General features: G+C 43.5%; 1 protein-coding gene across 3 annotated transcripts in view; it reads left to right on the top strand.

Moving 5' to 3' along the window:
- The first annotated feature begins 8,994 nt into the window (after positions 1-8,994).
- Positions 8,995-13,141, top strand: part of LOC116950476 (rho guanine nucleotide exchange factor 19-like) — a 39,786-nt gene continuing 35,639 nt past the window's right edge. For 2 of the 3 annotated variants that reach the window (XM_032968265.2, XM_032968262.2), the window contains exon 1: positions 9,109-9,341. The gene's annotated coding sequence lies outside the window, so the exon portion shown is untranslated. Of the gene's footprint in view, positions 9,087-9,108; positions 9,342-13,141 lie in introns of those variants that run through there. The other variant, XM_032968263.2, reaches the window with a different exon arrangement.

The raw sequence follows: 13,141 nt of genomic DNA, 5'->3' as shown, positions 1-13,141 counted from the left end.
ACGGAGCAATCATCGAACCCTTACTGGCAGACTAATGGTTTGCAGGCCAGGTGCTGAGTCGCCGTGTGGGGAAGGTGCAAATGCATTTGCTCATGAAATGACGGGACGATCAAGTCATCGGGCAACCTTTCAAAGAAGAAGAGCCATTTTTTTATTTAAAGCTTTTGTGACTACAGGGATTCATATTCTTGGTTCTTTCGGTAAAGTCACGTAGAAGGGAAACAATAACATAATACAAATATAAAAATGATGATTGTGTTGTTTTGGAGTCGAAACGTCGTGAGAATTGTATTGTTTTATATTTTTATTATTTTATTGTTTCTCGTCTCCGTTCCTATGATCACTGTTACATTGCATTTATGACTTTATTTTGGTGATTTTTAAAAGTTTTTTGGTTTGGCCATGTTTTTGTTTATTGTAGTACGGAGATAGACTGATGGCCTTAATCTAAGTTTTCTTGTTGTTGTTGTTGTTTGACTTGCATCCCACTGGGATTTTTGCACACAGCGTTGGTGTACCGTGCTATTTCAGGAATATTTTGATGTTTTTTTCCTGGATTTTCTGTTTGCACAGTCACATAATCACTTTAAGATGTTTTCTTGTTCATGTTTTTGTGTTTGTTGCGGTTGCACCCGATTCAAGAACCGAATGGCTCACAGGGCTATACCATATAAATGAAACTATGAAAACTAAACTATGAAACTCCCGAAAAAAACAAGGAGAGCCATTTTGTTTATTTTTTTGTCTTTGACCAAAACATTTCGATAGCCGCATCACACGAAGAGCTACTTGTGCACAAATACAGCAAATGACAAACACATTCTGAATTAAATAAACAAAATAGGTGATGGAATCAACTGCGTCTATTTAGTTTATTTCCCCCGCTTAGTTGTTCTTTAACAATACAGCTTTGACTGTACATGTTATTGTCACCAAGACATTCCATAGTGACCCATTCCCAGCCATATTTAATCAATTATCTTTACGTTTGTTTGATTTTTTTAAACCGGCTGCCCTGCAAAGGGGAAGCCAAACAGCCGCATGCGGCTTCGATGCCGCCGGTTTCCGAACTCCCCTCGGGTCACGTGCAATGGGGTGGTAATGAATGGCGGTGACGGGTTCTCTCTCGGCTGTGCAGGCGGCAAAACGCAAGGGGGCAGTAGCAGAGAAGGAAGAAATCACCTCCCAGTTCAGCACGTAGGCTTTCGCGACCGATATGCAGAATACGGGGGGGGGGGTTGGGTTTGAATCGCGTAAATGTATTAATACATTAACCGCTCCTCCTCTTCACACCTGGTTGGCTCGCAAGTGACGATATCACGTGTATGCCTCCATGTAAGACCGAAACAGGAGGATTTCTCCACAGCTTTGGCTGTCCCCTGATGATGCTGGTTGTTGTAATAATTACCGGCGAAACGTCATGGCGCTAGAATAGTAAATGTTGTGGGTTTACTCTCCAACACACCGGTGTGCTGAACTAGTAACGTGACAACCCTTACTAATTGGCTGCGTCGGGTGGTGGCGGGGTTAACGACACATTTATAGTTACGCGATCTGTCTAAAAAAAAACCTCTTATGGATAACCTCCCTCCCGCTGAACAGAGTTAGAATAGGAATATCAATAGGACGCAATTATGGTTGCTTGAGTGGAAAGAGGGTAGCTTGAGGCGACACGGGAGCACTATTCAGTAGCAGGTATATAGGGGTTAGTCCAGGTAGGGTCTTGAACGTCAGTGCTGCGTTTTGAGAACGTTCAGCGATGGCGTTAAACGTTCCGATGACGTCTGCTGCCAACCTCCCATCCACTGCCTTGTCCGGTTTACAGCGTGACTCGACCGGTTCACCACGAGCAATGTGAAATGATATCCTATTCCATTGAGGAATTGATGATTTTAACAAATGTGCTGAATGGTAGCGCCTCTAGTGGCTGCATACGAATTGTGGGTGTCGTTGTTCACCCCACTCCCAGAAATTCGACAGAAGTGATGTTGATCCCATGTTTTTCATGTTTGACTCGCTTTTAGTCTATTTCAATATTTTTTTAAACGTAAGCATTATTTATTCTCTAATTATATCAGTCTTCATTGCCCCATTATCCTAAATGTAAGATTAACATCTAGACTTTTATGCAATGATTCAATGTGCAAATAGTATTGCGAGCCTAAACAATCCAATACCAATTATTGTTCCACCAATGGATTCTAGTGCAGCACGTGCCACACGAACTGTCTTAAATGACGTCACGCGATTTTTTGACACCCCCCAAGTCACACGGCGTCACAAAAAGTCAGACCCCCCCTAAAATATGACCTCACAAAGCTCTGCCCCTCCCCCTAAAAAATAAAACATGCTTCAAATCGCTTTAAACTATTGTCATTGTAGTGCGTATTTAATGTGGCGCTGCACTCTGATGTTGTAGGATGAAACATTTATTTAAAAAAAAGTCTATTGAATTAAGTAGAACGTGTTGTCTATATTTATTTAAAGTTGCGCATTTTGATGTGACGTCACATTTCTACCCCCCCCCCTCGTCACACATCGTCACAAATGTCTGACCCCCCCCCCTCCGCCCTAGGTGCGTGACGTCATTTATGGACGGCCCCGAATGCCCAATTCCTCCGGCATCTTCAAAAATATCTGGTGAAACAGGGAAGAATGTAGAGCAAATCCTTTACTAAATCTCGCTCGAGCTGTGGCTCCTTCCGCCCCCGTCACGTGATCGTCGAATGTGGATGGCTGCATGCTTTTATCGGTGGAATTCATCAGAATAACCCTGAAACGGTGCTCAAAAGAGCGGGCTCTTTTCCCAGAAGAGATGTGTGAAACAGCACTCAAAGCATCTGCTCGGGGGGGCGGGGGGAGGGATATATATTAGCCAGCGTTGTAAGATTTACATATATTTCGGACGTGTTGATAAATGACTCATCGCGCAGACGATGTGCGCGATCGCACTTCCTGGTGCGTGTTAGTGATGAGTAACCGCACGGCAGTCACGACGCAATGTGAACGGTATGCTCCAACCGGAGCCAGCTCGCATGGCAACGTTCACGGGGCATTTCAGTGAACCCAAGCCCGGGTCCTGGGTACAATTTGCAATGCGTCCAGAGCTCGGCTGCAGAGACCCGGCGTGAGAACGTATTAATCCGGTTATGGCTTCCACAACGGGTTTATTATACCTCTTCTTTGGTTCTTTCGGTAAAGTCGCGTGGAATGAGAATAAAATAATAAGTTAATGAAATAAAATAACACAATAAAATTCTCACGACGTTTCGGCCACAACACAAGTGGCCTTCTTCGGGTGAAAGGAACAGACCTGTCGGGACGACAGAGCTTCAATTGTGTTATTTTATTAACTTATTATTTTATTCTCATTCTACGTGACTTTACCGAAAGAACCAAAGAAGATGAATCCTTGCAGTCACGAAAGCTTTAAATCGAGGTTTATTATACGTTGGAGTTTAGGATGCTCCTCCTGACCCCGTGAGCCTCTCGAAAGTGGACAACGAATTCCTCGGACGCGTCTCTGAGCGGCCGTGCCTTCTGTTGCGATGCTATTCCCCTCCGGCTGGGGAACGAGCCACCTTGCCCAGTGTTGTTTACGACTGGGCGACAAGCACAGCGGTGAACTGAACTTGAACTTCTTTCGCGTCGTACGCAGCTAACCGTGCTAATCGAGGGTAGGGTTTAAAACCCCGCTTCAAGATGCATAGATTGTCTCTTGCTTTCGGTCCCCCCGTGGCCTATACTTTTTTATATGGTGTACAAGGGCATTGAGTACCTAGTAGAACGGCACTTCATAAATGTTATGCATTATTTATCGTTAACCCCTCCTTGAAAACTTAAACGCATTGTTTGGTGCTACTACTGCATTGGCAGTGGTTAAAAAGTACAAAATGACAAAAAGAAGCTCAACACATTCATCACGAAGACTTCATTAAAAGTGAAAAAAATATGTAATGGGTGATATTTTCAACAACCGCCCTTCTTCATGACACACGTGTTTAAGAAAAATGGTGTGTTCAAGAGACTGTTCGAGTTGTACCCTATGTGGTGCGGGTTGCAAGGCGTTCCAAGCGCTGAGTTGGCACCGCTGATATCCTGGATTTGATCTGAGCTATGCCCAAGTGTAATTCACCTGGATCTCAAGTGCCCTGAGTTTGATGGTGTAACTTATTTATTTACTAAGTTTCAGTTCTGAGAATTGAAAAAAAATGGGTCGGGCTTCGATGTGGCAACATTCCTCTCGAGCCAGGGCATCGAGAGTTGATGATAAAGTAGACTTTTTCGGAATTCTGAAACATTTCAATGGTGCATCCTTCTGCATGCCGTAATCGAACATTCCACTGTGGAAGTTCCAAACGTGGAAATTCCGTGGGTGCGTCGATCCTGATTATGCATTAAAATCCCGATTATGCTCTCAGTCAAAGCCATTGGTTAATGAAACCCTATTTGCAAAAGTGCCTCGGGAAACAGAGTTTTTATTATAACTAGTTTGTTTCGGAACATAACATCACAATGCAGTAAAGTATTTTTTTTGGGAATTGCTACAAAGATGCCTCTATTACCCAGTGTTAAACAACGCTCTCTAACTCACTGAAGGAATGTGTACTGAATGATATCCTATTTTGATTTAAAGCTTTCGTGACTGCAGGGATTCATATTCTTGGTTCTTTCGATAAAGTCACGTAGAAGGGAAACAATAAAATAATAAAAATATAAAACAATCAAATTCTCACGACGTTTCGACTTCAACACAAGCGATCATCATCAGGTGTGAAAACCACAACAAGAAAATTTCTAAAAAGTGGCGGTTATTTTTAACGTTAGCACCACGGAGAGCGATTTGACAGTTTGTTCAGATGGACGAGTCCATCTATGTTCGGAAAAGAGGAGGGGGAAGACGAAAAATAATGGATGCGGTCTGAAAGCCACCTTAAGCGTGATCAATCAATTAAGACCCGAAATGGTTCATCAAATCCTTCCAATGATTGCTAAGCCACAATCCATCTTCTCGGATTGTTTCCCTTCTACGTGACTTTACCGAAAGAACCAAGAATATGAATGATATTCGTTAGAATTGGCATAAAAAACAATTTTCTACATGTTTCCAATTGTGCTGTCGGCATAATGCCATTGTCTTTTTTTGTTGCATTTAGATTTCTGCAGCAGGTAGTGCATCACCCAGTGCCGAAGAACTACGAGTAAAGTCACTTCAATAGGGCTCTACATCCACACTGGCACACCGCACATTGTATATGCCCTGACACAAAAGTGTTTGTCAAACAGAAACGTTTAAGTCGCAGAACTGCATGCAAGCTTTAGCCAACGGTTAAAGAGTTGGTATTTACTATATTTTTTTTGACAGGCCTTTATCGCTACAAATTGAAACGGTGGTGCTTTTACAACTGCGGCAAATGAGGGATTCAGTGTCTCTCCACCGGCACTGTATAGAACGTGTGAAACCCTTGAGGGCGCAACAAATTGCAACACAAAACCATGATTATTTTATGATTGCATTGTGCAGCCCAGCTAATATCACAAAACACGCTACAATTGAGAACACGGGTAACGGTTAAATAATTAAACAAAGGCTATCGCCCCACGTAAATAATATATTTTTGTTTTCAGTCCATTCGCCTATTGGCTTTACAGACTTTACAGACAATAGGTTAATGGGCTGCTGCTGCTGCAGCAGCCGCCGCAGTATTTATCTTTGCAAGAAAACTCGGGGATGGTTTCACATTTCTCAGTCTTGTCAGCAGTTTCGGGCTCGTTGAATAAATGTCGTCAAGTTGGCAGATGCTCTTGGCCATAGCCATTGAGATAGTTCTTTACACAATTATTAAAAACTCGCGATGGTGTGGATTCATTTCTTTTGCGATACGAGTTAAATACTTAAACCCGGTAAATACCACTGAGTAGGCATATAATGATATACCACGATTCATTCTCGTGCTCACAATCCACAAATATAATAGTGCGAGTCACAATCAATGATTTACGATGCGTGAAAATCACATGGAAATTAATCTGTTTCATTTAGGCTAATAGAGCGAAAATGACTGCATAAACCTGATGGAAGATTCGAGGAACGATACAAGCGAAATTAGTAAACCGATTGTTGAATTCTAGGTCGCACCAATCCACTGAAACCACACGACGATGAGCCGGTGCTGATACGGTGGTGAGATGTCAAATCCCTCGCCTGGTATACAGGAGGTCGTGGGTTCGATCCCGACCCTGACCCCTGTATATTTGGAGTTTGCATGTCTTCCCAGTGGATTTGTCTGTGGGTCCTCCGATTTTTTTCCCTCCACATTTAGAACCATCCGTTTTAGAGTATTTGGCTGCTATAAATTTCCACATTATAAGCCACTTCGTTGAGCTATCATTTGTGGTCAGGTAACTTCTAAAAAAGAGCTTTCCAGTATGGCTCAGTTGGTCTTACCTGGTAAAAGAAAACGTTTATTTTCCGAGCCACTAAAGTGATTAAAAAAAAACACCAGATATGTAGCCGCTGACTATAGTGCTGACTTTTACAGAAATTAGGGTTTTTTTTTTATTTATGTTGCAAACTTACATCGGATTGAAATTTGCCTGCAATACACGGAAGGGGCTTGACAAAGCGCAAACGTCGAAATAATCGAGCAAACGGACGCTACAGCCTTAACTTGAATACATAGAGGGTGCGAGCTGGAACACGATGCACGTTGGACGTCGGCAGATCGTATCCTTACTCACTGTTTGACACCGACTGTCGTGTTGCGCCGCCTTCAGTTAATGTATGAAGCTCGGTCACGCTATGGGGCTGGTAAGCAGGTGCAGCAATGCAAACCTGCGGCATATTTACCGGGTAAATATTGTATCGCTGAACTTGCAATGAAAATGAGTGAACATATCAAACCGCATCTTCTGCCTGCAGTATAATGTGAATAAAGTACAATATATTATTATATTGGACTGTACAATATAATTGACGAATATATGGAGTTTTAAAAATATATATAAATATAATCTGAGGAGTACGTACATTGTGATTAATTAAATGTGCATGTACAGCCCTTTTGTCAATCCACTGCTGGATGAGGGCCTCTCCACACCGTGGTGGTCATTGGGGTTGTTTGACCATACTTGCACCGTGCTGGTAAGTGCGGCTTTGTGTTTGCATAGATGTGGCAGCCTTGAAGGGATATGCTCTACGTAGCAGCATTGAAGTATAGTACAACACTGTGTATTTCTGCGTTGGATAAAACAAAAAAAGCGTGTCCGTTATTGAACTGTGCCATGTCGGCCCCGGACATGTGGTGTTTGGGGTGTCTCTATTATTGCCAACGCTTAATTATCACCGTCTTAATCCAGTATCGGGTTGCTTTTTGCTGAATGGCTGGCCCATTCCACAATAATATATCTGCACAAGATCGGAGAACCCCATCGCAGTACAATAGTCGTGCAGGACAACCACACGTTTCAAACAAGACAAAAAAAAACATGCTGGCTGGTAAAGTTTGGGGAGCGATGTGGCAGGGGGGGATGAAACACCAAATCGGGTTCAGATATCACTCACCCTGATATTAGCCGTGGCCGGTAATCAAACACAGGTCACTGGGTGAGTAGCCTAGTGCACAAACCAGAGCGCCACCGCTCCCCCAAATTTGACTCGGTGACAGGTACGTTAATCTCAGTAACATTATTTAAACCAGGTCAGATCCTCATCTTGAGACCAAACGTCTCCTTTTTATAGCGAGACCTGGGGTCCAAGCGACACTTAATCAGGTGCGATGTTGTGGAAATGTTTCAGCTGTGTGTGGACAGCCCCCTGGCTGGAAGATTTGCCACTTACCGTGCAGTTTTGCCAAGCTCGCTCACATCATGTACACACAGATGCTGAAATCCTGTCCCGACATTATTAGCCAGAGCAGAGTATTGTGTGCTTCGTGGCACAGAACTCACATCATGATCATCATCGTCAGTCATGATCAATCCATTGCTGGATGAAGTCTTCCCCAAGGCAACCCCATACTCCCCCCCCCCCCCATTGTCTGAAAAATCAAAGGTTGAAGCCAATTTCATAGCTCCACCTTCACAGTGGATGTACACACAACCTGGTGAAATATTAATAATCTTAGATGTGCTGGTTGATAGTCATCATTACAACCAAGTGGAAAGATCGGCTTATGTAAGTTTCATTTGAAAATTAACTCGAATTCTAAAGTAACCCAGCAGCACCGCATTTGTGTTTGTCTTCAAAAGAGTTTACAATGTTGATTTAAAGCTTTCGTGACTGCAGTGATTCGTATTCTTGGTTCTTTCGGTAAAGTCACGTTGAAGGGAAACAATAAAATAATAAAATATATATAAAACAATAAAAATTCTAAAGAACATGTTCCATCTTGCCGTTGGTTTTCACACCTGATGATGACTGCTTGTGTTGCAGTCGAAACGTCGTGAGAATTTTTTTGTTTTATATATATTTTATTATTTTATTGTTTCCCTTCAACGTGACTTTACCGAAAGAACCAAGAATATGAGTTTACAATTCTCAATTAGGTCATAACGTTTGTTGAAAAATGCCGAAAATTACCCTGTAAATAAGTCATTTGGGATTGCACAAAAGCAACATCGTCCCCTAACTGCGAAAACTCGGCAGGACCCTCCTGAAATAAGTCTTCGGACTCAACGAGGCCACCCTGGATAAAGCAGTAATCCTTATTCTTATTTTAAACTTGATAAAAATGGCATTTAGTAATTTGCCCATTTACAACCGACAACATTACATCTGCAGGCGCGTCGAGGAATGCAAGACAACGCATACTGTCCACAATTGGGGACATTATAAAACAACTACCAAATGCGTCGATTAATGAAAACCCCACTAGCGCCACCTTGCATGGGCTGTCCGAATATGAGTGTGCATTCGAGTCACATTAAGGCATTCCTGTATGTTATCCAAGGTATATTTCGATCCGATGTCAGAAAAATAAGACATGTATGATTAGCCCCCAAGGGACGTGGGAGTCTCTCCATGTGACTGTTGCCATGCATGTCGGAGCTCTTTTGCAGAGAGGGAGGAGTGAGAAACTGGTCAGGTGAGTCAGGGGGTGGGGGAGTTTTGGGGCAGGTCTGCTACTTCCCTGAAACCGGCTCTTTGTGTGCGTGCGTGAGTGTGTGAGGGTCGGGCAGCTAGCTCTGAAGATCATTCGGGTCTTCTCTTGTGACTCTACGGGAGCGTGTCAATGTTGTAGGGGGGTGGGGGGGTGTGTTGGTGACAAATACGCGCTTGGGATTCGTGAAACGTGGCCGAGATGACTCTCGGGGAAAGGATGTCTCGTCGACCGATGATTGTGAGTACTGTACATACCGTATTGTCCAGGGAATAATCGTTTTGTTTAGAGAGTACAGTGAGGTACGTTTGGTAAGTCCAGCGTGTGGCTGACCTGTAGAGGTTACTGTTGGGTTCTTTAAGTAACCTTTCACTTGGCCTTGTTGGATCAGACAACGTGTCAGTGATGTTAGTAAAATTGTTTGCTTAATATTTAAAATACATTTAGTAAGTGGATGCTGATGACAATACTGTATTACCGCTGTATTCCTGACCATCTTGTGGCTTGGCACAAGGCTTACAATACTATATTTAAAACAAGAAGCGACACCACATTTGCCAATAGAATTTACCAATAACAGAAAAAAAACACTGTAATACGCTCAAGATTTTTGGCAATGCCACGGTTTCATCAGAGCAAGGAGTAGTGTTTTTTGGTAAAAAAAATTTGGAAGCTTACGAAGAATTTACTAATTTAGTGACTGTGTACAAAATGTGGTCACGTGGCTGAGCGGTCAGAGCACTTGAGGCTGGACACCGTTGAGATAGATCCTGGTTCTGATAATGCATTCTCAGACGGCCCGCGTGGCATATCGTTTGTGTACTAATGTATTTTTTCTATATGTGGAGAGACAGATACATACCGTGTCAATCCATACGGTTTACCCCGTATTCTTGAACAGGGAAATTGAGTTTTCAGGTCCAGTCATAGGGCGGTGCTCATCGCCTCAGTGGGTGGAAGCAGAGAGAGAGAGATGGTTGGGAGAAGGTGAACTCGGGAGAGTTGAGGGGGAGAATGGTGAAGTATGTATGTGGTACTTCTTTCGCACCGTACGTCGCCTAATCCTGGTAATCGGAGGTGTTTGATGATGAATTGTGAAGACAATGAGAGAGAGAGAGAGAGAAAGATGGTGCCGCGCAGGTGAATGAGAAGCCAATGTAGGAACTGGAGTATGTGACATTTGATCTAGCATTGTTTAGTTTGTTCCATTTCATCATGGTCAGCGTCGGGACCATGATCTATTCCCTGCTGGATGAAGACCTTTATCACCATCCTTCGAAGCAACAATCACTCCAGAACCTGCACACAGGCAGATTTCATTGCTCCGTATCTCCTGTGGAGGCCCTCTCACGTATGTTCTTTCATTTGGCTACCACTCCATTGTTGGGTGCCGCGGTGGCGAGATGTTAACTCCCTCGCCTGGTATGCAGGAGGTTCGTGGGTTCGATCCCAAGACGGACGCCTGCTGTTTATTGGGAGTTTGCATGTTCGCTCTCCCCATGGTCGCGTGGATATTCTTCCGGGTACTCCGGTTTTTCTCTCCGCGTTTAGAAGTGACGTGCGTTTAGAGTATTTGGCAGCGCTTCATTTCCACGTAAGCGGCCACTTTTTTGAGCTCTCATTTGTGGCCAGGCTGCTTCTGAAAAAGAGCTACATAGCTCAGGGGGCCTTACCTGGTCAAATAAAAAGAGTATAGTAGTTAAATAGTAAATAGTAATCTGACTACTGGCCATCATCCGTTCTGGTTGTGTGTCCTACTCTCTAGGCTGTAATGTATTTGGTCTATTGAGTTTGTCTGTTATCCCAATCTGTATGATGATTGTTTTGGACAAACAGTATTTCACACGATCACTCCAATTGCTTTGTAACCCAGGTCTCCTTTGAAAAGCAGAGGCAGTTACATTGTTGTAAGTAATGTACGGCACCATATCGACATTGATTGATGCACCTTACACGTTTTAGTTTTGTCCAATTTTACTCATGTTGTGCTATCATCATTGGTTGAATAATCCATTCAAAACTCTTGTAGAACGGTGCAAACTCTTGTTTTATTACAAGAAAGCCCACAGAAGGGAGAATTAGTAGAACTTTTTTTCTGAAATCTCAACCGACCATTGTTATCCCACACACTGTTTCACATACCAGTCAAACTGATATTTTGCATACCAAAAGGTGGAATTTAGTCAAATGAAGTTCAAAACCAATGTAATAGATTTTATTTTTTCACTCTCATTGGTCATCAGCATCAGGACCATCAAGCCACGACACTTGGGATACCAGTTTAATAGCGGGTGGCTGAAACCCGGATTCAAAACCCGGATCTCAATGGTGCCACCTTGGCATTCTAGCTCCTGAGCCACCCATCCACCTCAGGAGTCGACTCCAGTATTTTCCTGAAAAAGATTAAATGCTTGCCTCCAGTCATTAAGTTTGATTTCCATGTTTAAGCTGCCTGGATATCCAGGCTCGCCAAATTGCCAGTTTTCACAAATGAGTGCTTTACATTAATTTCAGCCCACCAAAGATTATGCCTCCCCAAGAAAGCCGATTTGGAAAGACTCATCCTCACGACGTCACTGGACCTGGAAAATTAGTACCTCATTACTACCCCCACACAGCATCTGCCTGGTTTCAACCTCTCCAGGAAGGAGTGGTCCACCCTCGACAGGTTCAGGACCGGTCACGACCCATGCCTCGAAAACCTCCACCGATGGGGCATGAGAGCAAGCCCCTATGTGCCCGTGGGGTGGAGCAAACCATGCACCACATTCTAGAAGTCTGCTCAATCCACAAACTCAGCGGAGGGCCTCTAGTCACCCTCAACACAACAGGACCGGAGGCAACCGCTTGGCTTAGGGACTTTGCATTCGCTAAATAAATAAATGTAACCCTACTACTGCGCCGGTTGACGCTGTTGTGCCGTGGGCACCACGGTGGCGATAGATGTTAACTACCTCGCCTGGTATACAGGAGGTCGTCGGTTCGATCGCGACCCTCATGCCTGTACATTTGGAGTTTGAGTGTTCTCCAATTTGGTCACGTGGATTTTTCTCCGGGTCCTCCCAGTTTTTCCCTCCGCATTTAGAAACATGCGTTTAGATTATTTGTCTGCGATTAATTTCCACATAATAAGCCACTTCTTTGAGCTATCGTTTGTGGCCAGGTCGCGTCTGAAAAAGAGCGAAAGAGCTCGGTGGACCTTACCTGGTAAAAAAAAAAATAATGTTGTTTCGTTTTTAGTATAATTTTCCAATGTGTTCCCTGGTCATACCACGTGTTGTTCGGTACAATGTCAGACGTTTTGCTGCACGGGGGGGGGGGGGGGGGGGGTGGGAGTTACAGTAAATTTACGAACTTGCTATCGGCGATTTTGGCGATACTCGCATCACATATGGAACTACACGACTGCGTCGAGAGCGAGAGCGAGAAAGAAAGGTGTGAATCACCTGTAATAAAGCAGGCATCAAGGTGAATTGTGATGTCATTCACAAGAGAAAACCCTTTATTCGCAAAGATCACTTCCCAAGCTTGACGTCCCAAAATTTGAAAATGACTTGCAGCTCCAGTCCTCTACATTTGGGGAGACACTTTCAAAGTTTTAAGTCAGTCAAGTGACTTGCCCAGACATGTTGGGCCAAACTGACAGCGAAGATAATTACCTTACAGGTGGGTGTACACTATGCCGGTGAAGTGAGAGAAAGTTCTGGACCGTATCGAAATGTACCTGCAACATGTTAGTATGAATGTATGTTGAACGTCTTCGCACGGTATGTACATAAAGCGTTCGTTCGATTCTTTTTGGCGGTTTGCGACTCCTCTTGTAGTCCGTGGCACACGGCACCAAATAGAAAATACTTCGTGGACTGCAAACCGCGATCTGTCGAAGAGAAACGTGGAGGCCTTGTTTATTTTTTAATTCGGGATTATTATTATTATTATTTTTGCTCCTGCACAGAATGGTTGTGCTCCCCTGATCTTTTTGTCTGTACAAAATAATGTAGCAATTTTTATACTCGTATGAGTAGTAAAAAAAATAATTT

Source organism: Petromyzon marinus, chromosome 39 (genome assembly GCF_048934315.1).
Source record: "Petromyzon marinus isolate PM22_M1 ecotype Great Lakes invasive population chromosome 39, UKy_Petmar_22M1.pri1.0, whole genome shotgun sequence".
In the NCBI taxonomy this organism is placed as follows: domain Eukaryota; kingdom Metazoa; phylum Chordata; class Hyperoartia; order Petromyzontiformes; family Petromyzontidae; genus Petromyzon; species Petromyzon marinus.
Note: the sequence above shows the minus strand (reverse complement) of the source record. Positions and strands in the feature narration are given on the sequence as shown.